General features: G+C 42.3%; 1 protein-coding gene across 1 annotated transcript in view; it reads right to left on the bottom strand.

Annotated features, from left to right (window-relative positions):
* Nucleotides 1–12,450, bottom strand: part of LOC125711690 (RIMS-binding protein 2-like) — a 45,544-nt gene extending 33,094 nt beyond the window's left edge. Inside the window, exons 1-2 of the mRNA XM_048980891.1 lie at nucleotides 12,331–12,450; nucleotides 2,911–2,989 (exon numbers count right to left, since the gene is read on the bottom strand). The gene's annotated coding sequence lies outside the window, so the exon portion shown is untranslated. The remainder of the gene's footprint in view (nucleotides 1–2,910; nucleotides 2,990–12,330) is intronic.
* Nucleotides 12,451–12,935: the final 485 nt, after the last annotated feature.

The raw sequence follows: 12,935 nt of genomic DNA, 5'->3' as shown, positions 1-12,935 counted from the left end.
AGATGGGACCAAAGACAGGACAGGGCATGGCTAAATCAACAGAAAATATGGGACATACTGTACACCAGACAGAGTCAGAAACTGGATAGAAGGGACGGAAACCAAACCATAATGGTACCAAGAAAACGAACATAAGACACAGGACCTGACTGAGAATGTCTGGTAAAACCAACCACAGAGTGGACACTAGGTAAGACATGAGGGGCAGAACCACAGAACAGGATACACGGCAAGATTAGAGGCACAGAAAATGCAATGGTTGTACCAGGGACCAGAAGGCCGGCAGCAGGAGGGACAACCATCACAACATGTTCCAGGACAGGATGGACAAGTAGTGGAGCAACAGAGACAGGACTGGGTAATGGGGCAGGCACTAGGGTGTGACCAGAGGAAGCGGGGAACAGCCGGGGAGTCTTCCAGACCCTGGGGAGCTGGGCAGAAACCCTGGGATGTGGACCTTCTTAGGCCCATCCAGACAAGGTGGGGTCCTTCTGGATCAAAGGACCTTGAAGGACCAGGAGAACTAGGTGGCACCAAGGAGACAGCAGGACCAAGAGAAGCTGAGGAGACAAAAGGTCCCCTTTCTGTGAGATGGAGACTCAGCCAGCCCCTCTCTTGGGCCCCGGCCGATACCGGTGGTTGCCTAAGGTCTAGGATCAGATCGGCCTAAGCATCAGACTGAGGATCCCACTCTAAGTCTTCCAAAAGGGTATCCTTCGGATCAGTCCCATCTGGCCTAGCAGCAGCAGCCAGGGAGTCTGGTGTTGGACTGGTGGCAGCCTTCAAAGAATTCAGGCAGCAGTGAAGAAGCCACCCAGATAGCAAAGGGAGAAGAGACAGGTGCCGGCAGGATGGCAGGAGATGAGGTTGGCACTGGCAGGTTGGCAGAAGACAAGGCAGGTGCCGACAGGATGGCAGGAGATGAGGCAGTACCCGATGGGGCATTGGGAGATAAGCAGGGCACAGCTGGGGTACCTAAAGGCAAGCAGGGTGGAGCTGGGATGTAGACTCTGGAGGCTTGTATGGAGCAGTGGCCCCTCTTGGGTCGGGCTCCAGATGCACAGCAGAGGCAAAAGTGAGCTCCATAAGTACAGCAGAGGTGAAGATGGGCTCTGCAGGCATGGCAGCAGAGTCCTTGGCTCACAGAAAAGGTGGCTTTGGAGGGATCAGTGTGGGCTCTGGGGAACCAGGAGTTCCAGGCAGAATCACCTCAGACAGGGCTTCCTCTGCTCTCCTTTCCCAGCTCCATAACCCATAAGAGGTTGGCACTGGCAGGGCAATCTAAACAGCGGTTGACTCATTTAGTTTATCTGAATTATCAGGCTCCTCCTGATCGCTGTCACTCATCGAGTCTATCAGTGGATTGTCCACAAACCACTGAGGTGAGCAGACAAGAGGCTCAGGCTGGGAAAGGAGGCTGGATGTAAGGGAAATCATGCAGGCAGAGATCCAGAGCTTAAGGGTCCATTCATTCTTTCATGTGAGCTTATATAATATTTGGTGGGGACGTTAAACTTAATTTGTGTGCATAATTTAATACATTGTGGCCATGAAAACAAAATATTGGTGGATCATCCAGTGCTCTGTATATACCATGTATCTGTTTCAGTTTTGTCGCAGAAAGTATTGGTCATAGTGCAAATGAGAAACAAATAAAAATATTTAGACATATAAAAATACAAATAATACAAATTATATTTTTAGACATAGAAATCAACATATGAAGAAATACAGGTAACCACCAAATTAATGTGGACGTTTACATATACAATAAAAGCTCGGATTGCGAGCATAATTCGTTCCGGAAATGAGCTTGTAATGCAAAGCAAAGCAAATTTTCTCATTAGAAATAATGGAAACTCAGATGATTCGTTCTACAGCCCAGAAATATTTATATAAAAATGATTAACACAAAATATAAAGTAAAAATACATAAAACAAATTAACCTGCACTTTACCTTTGAAAAGAATTGTGGATGGTATGAGGGAGACGAGAGAGAGAAGAAGAGGAGGGTTATTTTGTAGGACTACTTTTACTATAACTAACAGAATCACTGCTGGCTCTGTTGGCTCACTGGAATCTTTTTCTTTTTGTGTGACTTTAAGAAGGAACCTATCCAATGATAGCCGCTTTTGCCTCCTTTTCGTTAGCCACCCTTTGCTCTGATTACTGCTTTGCACACTCTTGGCATTCTCTCGATTAGCTTCAAGAGGTAGTAACCTGAAATGGTTTTCCAACAGTCTTGAAGGAGTTCCCAGAGGTGTTTAGCAAGTGTGCAAAGCAGTAATCAGAGCAAAGGGTGGCTATTTTGAAGAAACTAGAATATAAAACATGTTTTCAGTTATGTCACCTTTTTTTAAGTACATAACTCCACATGTGTTCATTCATAGTTTTGATGCCTTCAGTGAGAATCTACCAATGGTCATGAAAATAAAGACAACACATTGAATGAGAAGGTGTGTCCAAACTTTTGGCCTGTACTGTACGTAATACTCATATTGCAAGACCTCGCTCATTTATCAAGTTAAAATTTATTGCAAATTTTTGCTCATCTTACAAAACACTCGCAAACCAAGTTACTCGCAATGCGAGGTTTGACTGTATGTGGATTGTGCATTAAATGAATAGGTGCAGTTTTAGATGTACATGTTATAAATAGGACTTGGGTAAAACCATTTACCATTTGGGTAAAAACACATTTATTGGCTTTTACATTTCCAGTGGATCCATCCAGTCCTTACAGAAATTGTACAGGGTGGTTGGTGTGGGGGGAATAAGGATTAGATGGATTAGAGGGGGTGATGGAGCTGTCCTGGGAATACCTTGCTGTCATTACGACAGCATCCTTGGTAGGTGCAATTAAATTCCATACTATATCTTTAAGCCACACAGTCCATATATGAACTTACCAAATACGGACATCTGCCTGTCATTTCCTTTCTTCATGCTTGAAATTTCTGCATTCTTTTCTCTTCTTCTGCTTGGTGACTGAGAAATGTACAGCAAGAAAACAAATCATTGTCATCATTCCAATTTTCAAAGAGAACAGAGATCCAGAGACCCCGTTTTGGCACGTTTTGGTACATCTTTGCTTTATGTCCTAGGGAGGATCAGGAGGTGACTCGTTATTGTGATATTAAAATTCTGAAAAAAAATCAACAGATGCTCTATTCAACTGTCATGTTATCTGTGAGGCATGCGGGCTATTTATAGGTGTTTGTTAGGGTGGAGTTTCCTCTTGAATGTCTGTTCTGAACGTCATTATAATGAATATGAACTATATTACAAATAAGAACATAAGAACATAAGAACATAAGAACTATACAAACGAGAGGAGGCCATTCGGCCCATCAAGCTCGCTTGGGGAGAACTAAACTAATAGCTCAGAGTCGTTAAAATCTTATCTAGCTCTGATTTAAAGGAACCCAAAGATTCAGCTTGCACTACATTATCAGGAAGGCTATTCCATACTCTGACTACACGCTGCGTAAAGAAGTGCTTCCTTAAATCCAGCTTGAAATGTTCTCCCGCTAATTTCCACCTATGGCCACGAGTTCGTGTATTTAAACTAATGCTGAAGTAACTATTTGGTTGAACAGCATCCAAACCTGTTAGAATCTTATATACCTGGATCATGTCCCCCCTCAGTCTCCTTTGCTTGAGACTGAACAGATTTAGCTCAAGTAACCGTTCCTCGTATGACATTCCTCTAAGACCAGGAATCATTTTTGTGGCCCTACGCTGCACCTTTTCTAAGGCCACAATGTCCTTTTTAAGATATGGTGACCAAACCTGCACACAATATTCTAGGTGAGGTCTCACCAAGGAATTGTATAATCTTAGCATTACCTCCCTTGACTTAAACTCCACACACCTGGAGATATACCCCAACATCCTATTGGCCTTTTTTATTGCTTCCCCACACTGGCGAGAATGGGACATGGAAGCATCAACATACACACCAAGGTCTTTCTCATGATCAGCTACCTTTATTTCAGTGACACCCATGAAATACCTGTACTTTATATTTCTGCTCCCTAGATGGAGTACCTTACATTTATCGACGTTAAATTTCATCTGCCAGGTATAGGCCCAGTTACTAATTAAATCAAGATCCCGCTGTAGCTGCTGAGCCACTAATTCAGTATCTGCTACACCACCCACCTTGGTGTCATCTGCAAATTTCACCAGTTTACTGTATATATTGGTATCCATATCATTTATGTAAATTAGGAACAATAGTGGTCCTAAAATCGAACCCTGCGGTACCCCACTATGAACGCAAGCCCACTGTGACATTGTGCCTCTTATAACTACTCGCTGTTTCCTATCTGTTAACCAGTTATCAATCCAGGTCGCTACGGTACCTAAAATACCAGTCGCTTTGAGTTTAAGTAGGAGCCTCTTGTGGGGGACAACATCAAAAGCCTTTTGGAAATCTAAGTAGATGACATCATAGGCCTTCTTATCATCAACTTCCTGAGTAGCTTCCTCAAAAAACTCCAACAGATTTGTTAAACAGGATCTACCTCTCCTAAATCCATGCTGGCTATCCCGCAAAATGTTATTGGAGTCCAGGTAATCTATCATTTTCTCTTTGATTAAAGCCTCCATAACTTTACCAGTTATACAAGTTAGACTGATTGGCCTATAGTTAGACAAATTACTTCTATCCCCTTTTTTTAAAATAGGCGTTATGAAGGCGTGCTTCCAATCAGAAGGTACCACACCTTCAGATAAGGATTTTTGAAACAGTAAAGTTAAGGGTCGGCAAATAATATCCCTCATCTCTTTTAACACTATAGGTAAGATGCCATCAGGGCCCTGTGATTTATTTATTTTGAGCTTAGCTAGGCTTTGCAAAACATCTGCTTCAGTTATATATATATTAGCTATAGACAATGCTGGATAGGTAATAACTGGTAAATTACTAAGGTCCTCAACAGTGAATACCCGTGCAAAACTATCATTGAACTCATTTGCTATATCAATGTCGTTTACTATTATAAGACCCTTACTATCCTGCAGATTAGTAATTTCAGGTTTTAGAGCTCTTTTAGAGTTAAAATACTGGAAGAAACTTTTAACGTCATCCTTAGCTTCCAATGCAACCATCCTTTCGACATTTCTTTTAGCTCGTCTAATATCATTTTTTAACTCAGCCTGTAGACTTAGATATTCCTGCTTAATTCTGTCATCATCAGTTATTTTCCATTGCTGGAACAAAGCCCTTTTCCTCCTTACTTTATGCTTTATTTCCCTAGTAAACCACCTAGGTTGCAATTTCCTAGATTTATTCTTGCTGGAAACAGGTATGAAGTCCTCTTGCACTTGCAATAATGTGCTTTTAAAAAATTCCCAGGCCTCTTCAACAGTTTTGTTATTTAACTCCATCCAGTTCACAGTTTCTAGTTTTAGTCTCATACACTTAAAGTCAGCCTTCCTAACATTATATATTTTTGATTTGGACTTAGCTCTTCGAACACTAAACTTAACCTCAAATTTGACCATGTTATGATCGCTACTGTCAAGTGGTTCTAAAACGTCTAATTTACCAATCCTGTCCTGGTTATTAGAGAGAACAAGATCAAGAATGGCATCTCCCCTGGTAGGGGTGTTAACAAACTGAGTAAAAAAACAATCCTGTACTAATTCCACCATTTCCAGTTCATTTTCTGAAGAGCCAGTGACAATGTCCCACTGCATTCCTGGTAGATTAAAATCACCCATAACTACCACATCATTTTTATTGCTCATAGTCCTAATCTCACTGTATAACAATCTGCTTTCCTCAGCAGCTATATTAGGTGTTCTGTAACAAACACCGACAATTAGGCTATTTGAGTTTTTAGCATCTAATTTTACCCATATTGCTTCCGTAGTTTTATTTATATCAGTAAGTTCCCTTGCCTGCAAGTTTTCCTTTACATATACTGCAACACCACCTCCCTTTTTTCCTATACGATCCTTACGGAACAACGTGTAACCATCCATATTATATTCTTGTCCATCCTTTTCACTCAACCACGTTTCAGTTATTCCTATAATATCATAAGAGTCCGATGAGATAAAAGCCTCTAAATCATGAATTTTATTCCTAATACTTCTGGCGTTTAAATACAGACAACAAAGGGTAGGCCTATTACGGTGCCCACTTACAATATGATTATTTGGGGCTTTCCGTTTCCCCCCACTGACATAGTTAACTAACCTCCCTGCCCCCCCAGTCCCTAGTTTAAACATTCCTCAACGACTCTACACATACGCCTCCCCAATACACTGGTTCCCCTCTGGTTCAGGTGCAACCCATCCGGCTTGAACAGGTCCCACCTGTTCCAGAAGGTCCTCCAATGCCCCATAAACCTAAACCCCTCTTTCCTACACCATCCTTTTAGCCACGCATTTAATTTCCTTATCTCAGCTAACTTAGCCTGACTTGCACGTGGCACGGGGAGTATTTCAGAGAATACCACCGTGGACGTTCTGCTTCTAAGCTTATTGGCGACTTCTATAAATTTATCCTGCAGAACAGCCCTTCTACCCTTGCCTATGTCGTTGGTGCCAACATGCACCACGACAACTGGATCCACCCCAGCTGGGGCCAAAAGCTTATCCACACGATCTGGAAGGTCTCCTACCTGGGCACCAGGCAGGCAAGACACCGTACGGGACCCTCTATCACGCGTGCACACATAACTGTCTACTCCCCTAATAATGGAATCCCCCACTACCACAACCTCCCTCTTCCTGGGGGGAGGGGGCTCCTCAGTGCCCAAGGGCCCACCTGCCTCCCCAGTCCGTTCCGGCTCTAAAGCTGGAAGAACCTGAAACCTGTTCGACACAGTCACCTCAGGTGATGCCGCCTCTATAACGTGTGTACGCCCCTTCCTGCGTCTACGACCTACGGTCACCCAGCTCTCTCGACCTCTCTGCTCTTCATTCTCCCCCCTCCCGGCTAGTGGCGTACACACCTTCTCCCTAAAAGGCGTATTAACTTGCTCCTCTAACTCACTGTTGCATTGGATGAGAGCCAGTTGCTCCTCAAGGTCGCGAACCTTGACCATGAGCGAGTCCACTAGCTTACATCGCTCGCAGATGAAGTCCGACTGGACACTAACGTCCAGAAGGGCAAACATGTTGCAAACGCCACACTGAGCCGGCCCCATAATTAACTAACTCACTATGACCCCGTACTCCCAGCCCAGTAAATTTATATAGCGTATTTAACTTTAAAGATTAATTAGCGTACCGTTAAATGCAATAAAGTGCCGAGTACACTAAAATAAGTTACTTGGGTTGAAACGGAACTTAATTATTATTTTTATTTAAAATTTTAAATCCGATAAATTTACTACTACTTACCAAAAGAACTTCTGCCTGAACCAAGTATGAACTAAAAACAAAACGAAATCGAAATTGCTCTTGGGAGGTCGAAAAACCACAAAAACCCCCTCACAGCAGGCTACTGCCGGAGCGGGGAAAAAAGTGGAAAATGTCCTCCCGGCCCCGACTGGCGACCGAGCAAAGCTCAGGAGCAACTGTCCTTTTCTGGCGCTGAGTAACGTTACCGACGTTAGATATTATTAGCTATTTCGCCCCGCCGGTGTTTTTTATGGAGTTAAACGCGAACAGAAAACGCAGCTCACTGCCCGTAACAATCGCGCTGTTAATAAACAGACAGGACAGACAAGCACTCACGCCGACCAAAATAAGAACAATAAATAGAAATAACACAGCCACCCACTAAACAATTAAAGCACACAAACACTCAGAAAATACGTTCCAAACACCCCAAAAACAATCACAAACAATCCCAAAACAATCGCCGCAGCTCAACACCACTCTCTCGCAGTATCCCAGCAATCTCTCGCAGCAATCCCAGGATGCCTCCTGCAATCCCAGATGAGACTAGAGGGTCTGTTCCACTGGATAAACTATTGTTATTGGTAGTTTATGCTGTCTTGTTGAGACATCTCTCAATCACCATGCACAGTAGCCTGGCTGCCAGGCAGGTCTAAGAGATGCAGTCCTTGATTTAGGACACAGCTAATATCTGACAAGAAGTCTATCTGTCCAATCAACATTGCCTAAGCAAAAACAATGTATGAAGCTCTTATTGGCTGTGTCCCATTTCAGGAGTTGCATCCTTCAAAGGCTGCATTCAAAGACCGAATGTGTCACAACAGCACAAGAAGGCTCTCCCATTTTAAAGGCTCCTTAAACACCTAAAAACAGCCTAGAAACACGTCATTCTTTTCGTAGGCCACAAAAGATCCACACGATGGATTCTTTAAGGACCAATCTATCCCAAGATTCATTGCGCATAACTTCGAAGAACACAGAGGCTACATACAGCGTGTAATTCGACGGATGCAGCTCCTGAATTGGGACACAGCTGTACACTCCCAGAGAAGTATGGCATCAATGGATGCCGACGAGCTGTATAGATCCCTCTTTCAAAGTGAAATTTAAAATTAACATGTATGTTGTCAAAGGCAACTCCTGTGAAATGATCAGCACTGTCATTCAATTGCATGAATTTACATTGATAAATTGACTAATGCTATTGTTTTGGTAGTTTTGTGGGTGAAGCCGTGTTTCCTGTTTAATCTAAGTGGAATCGATTGCGGTAACCAGGCAGGGGCGCCGCTAAGGGGGGGAAAGTTGGGACAATTCTAAGGGCCCACGCCCTTTAGGGGCCCCCAGAGATCTGAATGGGTGTGGTAGGGGGGCCCAACCTCATATTTTGTCATAGGGCCCAAAATTGCTAGCGGCGCCCCTGTAACCAGGTACTGTCAACTTTTAGGAATGCTTTTTAAAAACTTGGCAGCCTTTCAAAAAACATGTGGCCATCCATAAACATCATAAAGACAAGGGGCATTCCATTAAGGTTCTATAAAATAAGGGGCATTCTATATACAGTATGTTCTATACAAAAAGGAAAATTCTTTCAGCAAAATATTGGTCACAAGTCTATACCACTACTATTTCGATTGACTGTGGGGGACTGTGACGGTCATGGAGTGACCGCACAGGGAAGGTCTCCATGGAGACTGTTCTACACACAAATGCGCGCACACAGACGTTCGCACACGCACCTACACTCGTGCGTGGACTTTCACATTCGCATCTAACACTATTGAGCGAACATTGGCTGGTGTTTTAATAAATGCAATGTGCATATAATGGAAAGAAAATACAAGACTCTTTTGTTATGCTCTGGACATTTATTGTGCTTAGGTTGGGGCACAAACTTGAGCGCAAAAGAGATGTTTGTGCATAAAATTATTTGCTCCGGCAGCAACTGTCCTTCAGCAAAAGGGTGCCGTCAGGAAACAAAGCATTATTTATTTGGTTTATTTAATCAAGGTTGGTTTATTTAATCATTTGGTTGTATTTAATCAAGATGTTGCACTGGCCCTGTCAAAGTCCAGACCTCAATCCGATGGAAATGCTGTGGCGGGACCTTAAGGGAGTGATTTTTTTAAAGACTTAAAAGAATAAGTTCAAATTATTCTGACTACTTGTATAATAAATAATGGATGAGATGCATTGTGATGCATCAAACATCACTTTATAATCGAATCATTACCCTGTGAAACATAATCAAACCGATCACCCAAGGCATGTGTATTGTCCTCTGTTCAGTAATCCCCTGTTCAAAGTACACTTCAATATATGTCTCTCTCACATGTTGTTTTAGAGTTATTATACCATTTACATATTCCCCATTTCATATTATATTGATTCAGTATAATAGTTAATAAACATGTATAGACATAGACAACCGAAAAATCCATTTGGACGTGCATTGTCCCCCATAGTCCACTGTTCAAAGCACGTTTCATAGGACATGTCTGTATCATTATTTTTTAGACCTGATAGACAGACCCTTTTCTCCAGTATTCCGACATAGACATTCCCAGGGAGGCTAAGGAGTGTCATCCCCCAAGAATTTGGCGCACATCCTCTGGTCCCCTTTCTTAAAGATTGGGACCACCACTCCAGTCTGCCCATTCAAAGGTACTGTCCCCAACCTCCTTGCTGTGATGCCCGGCTCGTCTGCCCCTCGTGTGTGCCACGTCCCCTGATTACCCACTTGTGCCTCCCTGTTTGTCTCCAGCTGTGTCCAATTACTTTAATCAGTCTTGTCTTATTTAAGTCCCAGTCTTGCCTGTCTCCCTTGTCCATCATTGTGGTTATGGTGTGGATTGTACCTGTCAGTGTTCCCAAGACCCGATTCCCCTATTAAACCCCGAGTATTGCCCCGATTTGGACTCGTTTGCCTGTTCTTCGCACGCCTGCCCGCACGATCGGCGCTTTGCTCGACCGCGATCGTGATACATGCAATGTTGAAGAGCCATGTCAGTCAAGACAGCCCAACAGCATCTTGAGCTTCATGAACTCATCCACTCCACAGTTTTTTGACTACTTCAGTGACATCAGCCCTAGTGATAGATGAGTCCTCCTCTGAGTCTCCTTCAAGGAAGGCATTGGCGAAGTCCTCAAAATATTCGCTCAACTGCTTGACTATATCCTTATTTGAGATCAGCAGCACTCCCAACTGTAAACAGCATGGGTAACGCCCTGCTTCCCCCTCTGGAGTTGCCTGATGGTTTGCCATAACCATTTTGACATCAACTGAAAGTCATTTTCCATAGCCTCACCAAACTACTCCCACACCTGAGTTTTTGCTTCAGCAAGTGCCAAAGCCACATTTTGCTTGGTCTGCCAGTACCCAACAACTGTTTTAGGAGTCTGAAAAAGAACTGTGGTGCTGCTATAATATTGGTGCAATTAAGCTGAAAATTTCATCACTTCTGCATCTTCACCCTTACAGTATGTTGGCAAAATTTAAAAAAGATTCATCAAATACTTTTACAGTTATTACGTTAATAGGAAAGTGTCTCCAGCAGCGGCGTTCCCTTCACAATACCAAGTGTTTGCTATAGCCTCCCCTTCATTCCTTTGCTGCCACACAGCTTCATATTTGGGGCAGCTTGTCTCAAAACGAAATGTGGTATAGATAATATTATAATATTTTTGTAAAGCAGTAGTAATAATAATTACTTTTTGAATTATCAAATTCAAAAGATCAAATGTCCTTTGCAGCTACTCTTCCCACTGCTGCCGCTAAGCAGTGTTTCTTCAGTTTTGAGGCAATTTCTATCAATATTTGACCAGTTTCAGTTTCTCATCCATACAATGTGTCTCCAAAGTTTGAAGAAGTTCCTTCAAATAATTTTTGAATTATCATGCTATGAGATCAAGTGCAAAACAGCACTACTATATTTTTGTCTTTTTAGGAAATGTAACAGATTAAGTATTTTTTAAGACTGAAAACATCATCTGGGATTTCTGTTACAAGGTCAATTTTTATGCGTGGATAGGCCTGATGAAAGTGTTATGTTACTTCTGTTCCTCTTTGCAGTGCTTTTGCCTCATTTTGCAGTCCTTTTGCAGTCTTTTTGCATCATTTTGCCTACTTTGGGAGCTGCAGCCTCCGGAAGCACAAGACTCTGCAGAGACTGATACTGTGCACCGAATGATTCACCAAGACAATACTGCCAGGATTGCAGGACGTCTCCAGGGTAAAGACCAGGGCAAAACAGATAACTGCAGACACATCTCATCCAAGCCATAGACTTTTCCTGTGACTGCATTCAGGCAAATGCCTCCGTAGCCATAAAGCCAGAAGTGAGAGGCTGAGGAGAAGGTTTCGCCTCGAGTCCTATGAACTTTAAACTCTGCTTAATCATTGTCATCCTTCACCATTGTCATATTCCCTTTGCATTACCCAGGATACATGGTCTTTAATTCTGATTATTATGCTACTGATACTGATTTTACACTTTACATCAATACTGTGGAAGGATTTTGCATCTAATTTTACACACTTCATACTATACTCATACATATTTTATTGCCCTTCCTAATAGTTTTTATTTTTATTATTATCCTCTATTTTATTATTTTTCTAAACATTTTCCTTTATAGTTTATATATGAATGCACAGTGTTGGAGGTATTTTGCCACAATAACATTTCACTGCCATAGTGCTGTACAATTGTGTATGTGACAAAATCTTGAATCCTTCAGTTGTTCACCCATAAATTGTGTCTTTTGTACAGGTTTGCAACACAGTAACACACTACCAGTATAAAAGCTAGAATAACTGCTCGTTAGTGAAACAATAAACTGTTTTACTTGTCCCAGTGAGAAAATGTAGTAGGCTACCCGTAAAGGGATTGTGATAGCCAGAATAATTATTAGCTCCCACCCCCACCCATATCCAGGGACATACCCTCAAACTTGCATAATGAACATACCTGCGCAAATCCACAAGCATGCACACCTCCTGCCGTTTCACTTGATTTCTGGTAGCTCAAAGGCCTTCTGCTGCTACTAATTATCCAGTGCAGAAGTGCTAGAATAGTCTTTGGTGCAACAAGGTTTTACCTATCCAACAAAAGCCTCTGAGTGCTGCCACGGCAACAGAGAGAGGATTTACTGGATCATACCACTCTGTTGTCGGAGGGGATTAACATGTATACAACATGGCTGCTTTCACTTGGCCTTTCTTTTATAATAACAGTTTGTCCGTAAGCTCAAATAATGCCATTTCAAATAGCAATCTCCTGACTGTATTGCCAGATTCACACACACAAAAAACTATTTAAAATTCCTTTCTTCTTTTAGTATTTTTGGGTTATGTAATATTGGTATTTGATATATTTGATTATGTAAGATAATTGGTGCTATAAAGACAATAGATTAAATTTTAATATTTCATATTTCTAAGCATGCACCTAAATCCTTATAAGGTTTATTGCATGCATGGGTGCGTGTGTGTGTGCATGTGCATGCAGAAGATGCATGAATGCCAAACTCATGCTCTGCCTACACCTGCTTTACACTATGCCTCCAAACTGCT

The sequence above is a fragment of the Brienomyrus brachyistius genome, chromosome 17, assembly GCF_023856365.1.
Source record: "Brienomyrus brachyistius isolate T26 chromosome 17, BBRACH_0.4, whole genome shotgun sequence".
Taxonomy (NCBI): domain Eukaryota; kingdom Metazoa; phylum Chordata; class Actinopteri; order Osteoglossiformes; family Mormyridae; genus Brienomyrus; species Brienomyrus brachyistius.
The sequence above is the reverse complement of the archived record's forward strand: the minus strand, read 5'-3'. Positions and strand labels throughout refer to the sequence as shown.